This window comes from Zingiber officinale, unplaced genomic scaffold (assembly GCF_018446385.1).
Source record: "Zingiber officinale cultivar Zhangliang unplaced genomic scaffold, Zo_v1.1 ctg243, whole genome shotgun sequence".
In the NCBI taxonomy this organism is placed as follows: Eukaryota; Viridiplantae; Streptophyta; class Magnoliopsida; order Zingiberales; family Zingiberaceae; genus Zingiber; species Zingiber officinale.
This window is the reverse complement of record NW_024589915.1, coordinates 695,118-702,620: the sequence shown is the minus strand read 5'-3', so window position 1 is coordinate 702,620 and position 7,503 is coordinate 695,118. Positions and strand designations below refer to the sequence as shown.

At 41.8% G+C, this 7,503-nt stretch overlaps 1 long non-coding RNA gene across 1 annotated transcript; it reads left to right on the top strand.

The window, feature by feature from the left end:
- The first annotated feature begins 751 nt into the window (after window positions 1–751).
- On the top strand, window positions 752–1,347 carry LOC122037189. The gene is made up of 3 exons (XR_006127550.1): window positions 752–880; window positions 983–1,076; window positions 1,292–1,347. It is a non-coding gene; the product is annotated as an uncharacterized LOC122037189 (long non-coding RNA).
- The last annotated feature ends 6,156 nt before the right edge of the window (window positions 1,348–7,503 follow it).

The following is a 7,503-nucleotide window of genomic DNA, read 5'->3' as shown; positions in this document are numbered from 1 at the left end:
ACTCTTCCTCTTCCTCTCAAGTCAAGTCAAACTTGACTTAATCTCTCTCATGGTTTATCTAATCCAACCATTTATGTAAAATACCGGAAATTAGGCGAATATTAAGGAGGGAATTTTCCAAAATTTTTGGGAATTTTTCGGGAATTTTTCGGAGCTCGTACGGACGAGTTAACGGGGATAAAAACGGGGACCGGGAAAGCCTGTTTAGGCTACCCCATTTAAGCGAGGAAATGTTTATAATTACATTTCCTTTTTCTTTTATTTTCTTTATTTTGTTTTGTTTTCTTTCCTCACGCCGAACCATTTCCTTCCCTTCCGATTTCCCCTGCGACGCCGAAGCCCTAACCGCCGGCCACTCAGCGGTTCCCTCCTCCTCTCCCAGGCGTGAATAAGCCCCGGACCAAGGGAAGTCGGCACTTCCTTTCTCCCTCTCCGCAGCCGACTGACCTCCTTCGTGCCCTCGCCGTCGGCGACGCACGGAGCCGTGCCTTTCTCCCTTCTGCCCTAGCCGAATTCCTTCCATCGCCGGCAGTCGAGTTTCTCTCACCAGCCGTCGAACTTGCGTTCCCTAGGTGCCACCGACGCCGACGCCCTCTCCGATCTCCACTGTGCTGCCAGCGAGCTCCTCTCAGCCCTAGCGCCGGCCCACCGCCGAGCCTAGCATCCTCTCCCGCCACCACAGCGACGCCACTGCTGCCGCTCGATCTCTTCTCCCCTCTGCCGGTCGGTCTCTCCTTCTCCTCCTTCTCGAGCCGCACCAGGCGCCGCCACCACCTGAGGCTGAACGGAGCAGCGCCTGACCTAGGGTTTCCGGCAGTGGGCTGATACATGATTTTTCCAGCCATTGCTGGTTGCTACCATCGCCAGAGAAGAAGGTCAGGTAATGGTATTGTTAATTTCAGCAGTGATGTAGATTTTTTTTGGTATGCTATTGTAGGGATTTCTAATTAGTTAGATATGGAATTTGTTTTCCAATTGGCAGTGACAGTGGTGTGAAGTTGTTGGATTCCGGCCACCACAACACTGAATGCCTTGGTTGTTTCCTTGATATCCAACTTTGATCCGATCAGTGAAAGGTAAAGTTCTTGTTTAACGTTGTGGATTTAGGTCTTGCTGTGGAGAAATTAATCGATGACCAGTTAAGGTTGATCAATAATTAGGGTTTTCCTAATTGAATTAGGTATATTGGTGATTATTATTTAGGGTTTTTGCCCTAAATAGTTTTAAGGATTCTATTTAGCAATTCATTGGAATTTTAGCTAAATAAAATATATCTCTGTTGGTATCACAGGACTTTGACGCGAGACGGGTATCTCGGAGTCAGATTTGGACTTTTCTTATCGGAGGCGGGTACTTTTGACTTATGTCATTTGATATGCTTAGTAATTAAATTAACATGTTGCATTAATGGTGTTTCTTATCTGTTTCGGTTAATCACTACCCAAATCTTACATGCTTGATTGATTGATTGGTTTTGCATCTCAGGTATATTTTACCTGTTTATACATGCTTATAGGGGTAGTGATATACCATGCTTCACCATGTTCAGGACCTAGGTTTTTATACCTTCTGTGTACCTTTGATTCGATATGATTCGTTGACCTAGGGTGCACTTTTCTATATACATGGATTAGGTCAGGATGTTTATATGGTTATTGCCATGCATCATTTGCATGATTGCATGCTGTGCGATAGTCCGCTCCATTATTGTTGAGCACATCGCCAGTTACATGGATCTGCACACACCACCACTCATGGGTTAGTGGTCGATTCAGGCTGAGTGTGTTGCAGCAGGGACTCTGTTAGGCACCGTTGGTCCGCTCATGGGTAGTGTGACACAACGTGTTATCCGGCAGGGATTCCTCCCCGTATTTGAGTACCGGGAGTTGAGAGCATTGCGCTCCCCCATCTATGATTTGGGGTAGGAGGATAGGTGTACTCCGACAGCATCCCGTCCACTCGGTCACTCATCAGGAGTAGTGACGACAGAGTGCACGGTTGTCACAGCCCTACCCACTCGGCCTCACTTTTGTATGAGATGATCGACTGGCGTCAGGGGTGACCAGGACATTGGCATCATATGCATGATGCATTTATTGCTTGTGTTTGTGTTTGCTGCATTTATATGCTGCATATTGTTTGGATACCTATGTTTGACATGCATACAGGATTTTCTTATCCCTCGGACTGTTTGACCTTATACTCAGGACCTGGTTAGTACAGTATTCTCCTGTTTATTTCAGATGCATTCTTATCTTTCTTATCAGGAGACTGTACGCATGATTAGTGCTAGGTGTTGTTTATTTACTTTGCATATCAATTGTACCTGCTGAGTGTTGGACTCACCCCGCCTCCATTGTTGTTATTTTCAGGTTGATGCTGTCAGGAGGGAGTTCCAGTCGCTAGTCCCCACTGCACGTAGTGCTACTCCACTGCTGGTTTTTGAGTTGTTTCATTTTAGCTTTTTCGCTATCAGACTTTATTTTAGTTTTGTTTTGGACTTACATATGGATATTGTATGGAATCTTTCCGTTGGATGGACTTTTAGTATGATTTGGATTTACTCTACTACATGCCTGCCTGGACGGCAGAAGAGGTAAGAAAAATCGGATTTGGGCTTTACGAGTGTAGTTGAGTAGGGTTGATTTCGAGTCAGAGTATTACTATGTTGTTTATTTTATTAACTGCGTGGTTGTGACAGCCAGAGGCTGAATACATATATAAACTGCGTGGTGATTGATTTTATTTACTGTTATTATTCCAGCCGCCTGTGGCTGAGTATTTAGTGCTTGTAGAAAATTTTGATTGTCCGCCGTACAGGGGAGATGCTGCCGAAATTTTCTCGGACAGGGACTCTTCTGGGGGCATGACAATTTAGTGGTATCAGAGCGAGGTTTTACGATCATTTGTTTTCGTATTTAGTATGTTTGGGATAACCTGATACCAATTTATTTACTTGGTATCAGAGCGCCAAGTTTGGCGATACTTGTTGGATTTTTGTATTATGGATTTTCGAGATTTATCTGATACCAATTTATTGGTATCAGAGCGGGTTATGATACCTGCTTTTGGTGTTCTGGAGATTTATCGGATACCTGTTGTTGGTATTCTGGATATTTGGTTAGCCAGGTTTGCGAGGCAAACTGGGCATTTTCGGATTTTCGATATCGTTATGTTTCGGATTTCCGTTTCGGTTTTATATGGATTTCCGTCGATTTTCTCGTTCGGAATTTTGAAGTCAGAAGTTGGGGACGGGACAGCGATGGAACATCTCCAGACGGCAAATAGGTATGATGTTTATTTTATGATAGTTAGGACATCTATTAGCACTTTATCTTTATTACCTGTCTGGTTGTTGTGGCCATATTACATGTGATGGGTTAGCCACTGATCTTGGTCGACCCTAATAGAGATCAAGGATTATAGTCACTGGTGATTTTTCATATCATACCATCAGTAGTTTTAGCTTCTGTTACTACTATTAGGAGATGGAGGCACATATCAGCCTCTGCTATTGTTAGCTGGGTAATGGATGATACCTATATATTCCTGTGGACTTAGCCAGTAGAGTTTTTATACTCGTATCTTTTGGATATTAGGGTATCCGATACGATGAAAATTGGTCATTGGAGAGTTATCATGTTTGATCATTGTTGAGAATGATTTGAGGTTGAGGGATTTTGGAAGATCTGATATTATGGTGTGTTGATTTCTAATGATTTATGAGAGTAAATGTTATGTGGTGGTTTGATGATCCATTATTAGATATTTGTTTTGATGATCTATTAGTGGATAACTATTTTGATGATTTATATTTGGGTTGTCATTGATGGTGACATAGTTAGTGTCATTTATAATATTCACAGGTTTGATGATTATGATTGGTGATCAGATTATAAATTGGGTGCTAGAGAGTTTATGGTTGAGTGTGCCTATGAAATTTTAATAAACCTGGTTGGTTATGGATAGTTAACAGGATGATATAAAAAAAAATGATATATGCTTCCTCTGATATGGGACTATGTGGATAAATAATGATTGATGTTTTGAATGCTAACTTGCCCTCATGGGGAGTAGAGATTTATTCATCTGATATAGTGTGGGCTGATGTTTTTGAGGATGAAGATTAGAGTGTCATGATGTTCTTAAATTCTGACTTTTTCTTTTGAGTCGTACACATTTATACATATGATATTATGTGGTTGGATATACCTTAGTTGCTTGTGGAGGATTAAGGTATTTTTGATTAGTTAGTAGATGAATGATTTAGTTTTGTTGGGTGATCAGTAGAGGATTGCCATATTCTATTTTTAGAGGTTCGAACCTTTAGGTTATTTGTGCTTAGTTATGTATCTAGAGCACATTTGAGTACATGTTTTGTACTGACGTGAAAATGACTGATTTAGCCATATATCATTATCGGCTTGGATAGGTTATAAAGGATCGATGTATCCTATTCCATGAAGATTTTGACCGTGGATTGTATATACCTGGTGGGATAACTTAGAGGGTGCTTTGGGATATGTGACCCCGCTGATGTAAGGAAGTGTAGAGCTAATTACTTAACACTTATGGAATACAATAGTTACTAGTGTATACTGGGAGAGTACATTTGGATTTATGATGATAAAATTTTCCCCATTAGATATAGTCTTGGTAGTGTATGACATTGACTGGCAATGTTATACCACGGTGTGTATATTTTTCTTGTCCGATACCAGTTCCTTTGAACCTAGAGCAGGGTTGTTACTGGATGATTATGCTGCTTTATTTTGGGTTGCTTTTGATTGATGTATTCATGCTTGATACATATGCATGAATTTTGTTTAGATATACCGGTAACCCATGAGTGTTGGTAGCATAAGGTTGGTCTCTTTGATTGAGCTGGTGTGCTGATTTTGCATGTCTATGTTACATGTATATTATGATTGTTATGTGTTGTAGGAGTCATGTTGTAGACTGCCCATTTGCAAGTATTATATGTATCCATGTTCTGATATGGTTTGAAGTTTCCTTGTGGATCATAGCTATGTAGTTCGGTGTATGTATCTGGGTGTATTATTGAAGATATCTTGTTGATTAAATCCGAGATGTAGTATAAGTACATCGGTGGTGTTTTGATGGAGACATTTTGTCGATTTAATCTGAGTTGTGATATGTACATATGTGTTTGGTGTGGTATCTGAGGTATCTTTTTGATTATGTTGATATGTGAGTGCACCTGGATTTAGTATGCTTTATTGGAAGTATATGATGGTTATACTCTTGGCATAGGTGTATATATGCCATGTGAGGTTGTTTGAGGTGTATTGTCGATTTTACCTAAGTTGATTTTGCACACGGGTTCGATATGTATTGTTGGAGATATCACGATGATTTATACCTATGTTATGTGTATGTTTGGTGTGTACTAATTGGAGGATTATGTCGATTATACATATGTTGTGTGAGCACGTGTGCCAGGTATATATTGGTAGCAGCATGATGATTCTACTTATGCGGAATGCAGAATGTGGAGTGACTGCATTATGTCATTTGTTGGATTAACTCATCAATTAATTTTCCTATCAGTGGATGACCCACTAGGATGCTGATAGAGTTGATGATGGATTTGATTAGTTTACTAGGTTGTTATAGCCTAGGCTAACCACAGTGATTTGTGGTAGAGAGATCTTGTACAGTCTCTAGCTGGATAGTTAGGTTCCTTGGGGTACTTATGTATTATTTTGTGGTGGAGAGTTGCTCCCACATATTACGGATTGCTTGTAGTGGAGCATTGCCCCTATATTTATTGCGATACATGTTATAGATTATTTGTAGTGGAGTGTTACTCCTACATATTGAGGATTTCTTGTGGTAGAGCGTTGCTCCCACATATGTGGTATTTTCTGTGATGGAGCGTTGCTCTCACACTGGAGGATCTATGCTTAGATGATTTATATCATTGGTGATCATATTTCAGATTTATTGTCGATGATCTTATGGATTGGGAATGTCTGTGATACAGACATTATGTGTATTGGTTTTACCATTAGGGCTTGCGGAGCCTTAGATGTTTTCATGGACTAGATGATTTGGGTGTCTCTAGGATGTTTGGATCGGTTTCCATTGTCTTGTTGACGATGTTGTGATCTATTCCTGATCTGAGGTGTATCACGTACACTATCTTTGCATAGTTCTAGAGATGTTTCAACTGAAACGTCTAGATGTGAAGATCAGTAGTGCGTATTTTGGTTGTCTTCTGTGAGATGTTTGAGACACACGGTCATCAGTAGGAGTATACCGTGGTTCCACAGGAGATCGAGGTTGTTACCGTTGGGAGTAGACGGAGTCTATAGAAGAGGCTCGCAACTTCTTTTGTTTGGCTCGATATTTCCGGAGATACGTTGAGGGTTTCTCTCGGATAGCTATGTCACTGACACGTTTGACCTGGAAAGGCGTGAAGTTCACTTGGATTAAGGATGACAAGACCAGCTTCTAGGAGTTGAAGCGGAGACTAGTGTCGGCTCCGATTTTGGTGTTACCTTCTGGAGAGGACGGATATGTCCTCTACACCGACGCATCTCTACAGGGTATGGGTGCTGTTCTGAGGTAGCACGATAGAGCGTTCTTATATGCTTCTCGATAGTTGAGGGAGCCTGAGAAGAAAATACTCAGTTCATGATCTGGAGTTGGCCGTTATTATTTTTTTTGCCCTGAAGATTTGGCGGTAGTACCTGTATGATATTACATTGAGATTCTCACTGACCATCGGAGTCTCAAATATCTGTTCACTCAGAAGGAACTTAATCTTTGACCGAGGACATAGATGGAGTTCCTGAAGGATTATGATTGTACCATTAGCTATCACCGGGAAAAAAACTAATGTGGTTGCCGATGCACTTAGCTAGAGGTCCAGAGGGACATTAGCTTGCCACCGAGTTGTGGTCACTGATGTGATTCAGGATTTCTCTGAGTTAGACATTGAGGAACAGGGACAGACAGAGCAGGGTATTCTTGTTACCATAGTTGCTCAGTCATCGATCAGGACGAGAATCCGAGAGACCCAGTTGTTGAGACCTCATAGGACTCAACGTGAGGCAAAGTTGGTCCGTATTATCAGACGGAGGATGTCAAAAGCATAAGACTGCCAGAAGAGTTATGCTGACCCGAGTCGGAGACACCTTGAGTTCTCCATTTGCGGCTATATATTTCTGCGAGTTTCGCCCACAAAAGGGGTGAAGAGATTTGACCTCAGAGGTAAGCCAGCTCCGCGGTACATTGGACCTTTCCAGATCTCGGAAAGGATTGGAGCAGTAGCTTACTGGTTGGCACTATCGCCGTCCTTGGTAGGCGTGCACGATGTATTCCATGTATCTATGCTGAGAAGATACGTACTCGACCCGACACATGTGCTGACAGATATCTCAGTTCAGTCTGGCGTCACTTATGAGGAGGTTCCGGTACGGATTCTCGACCGTAAAGAGCGTCAGTTGTGGAACAAGACTATCCGGCTGGTTAAAG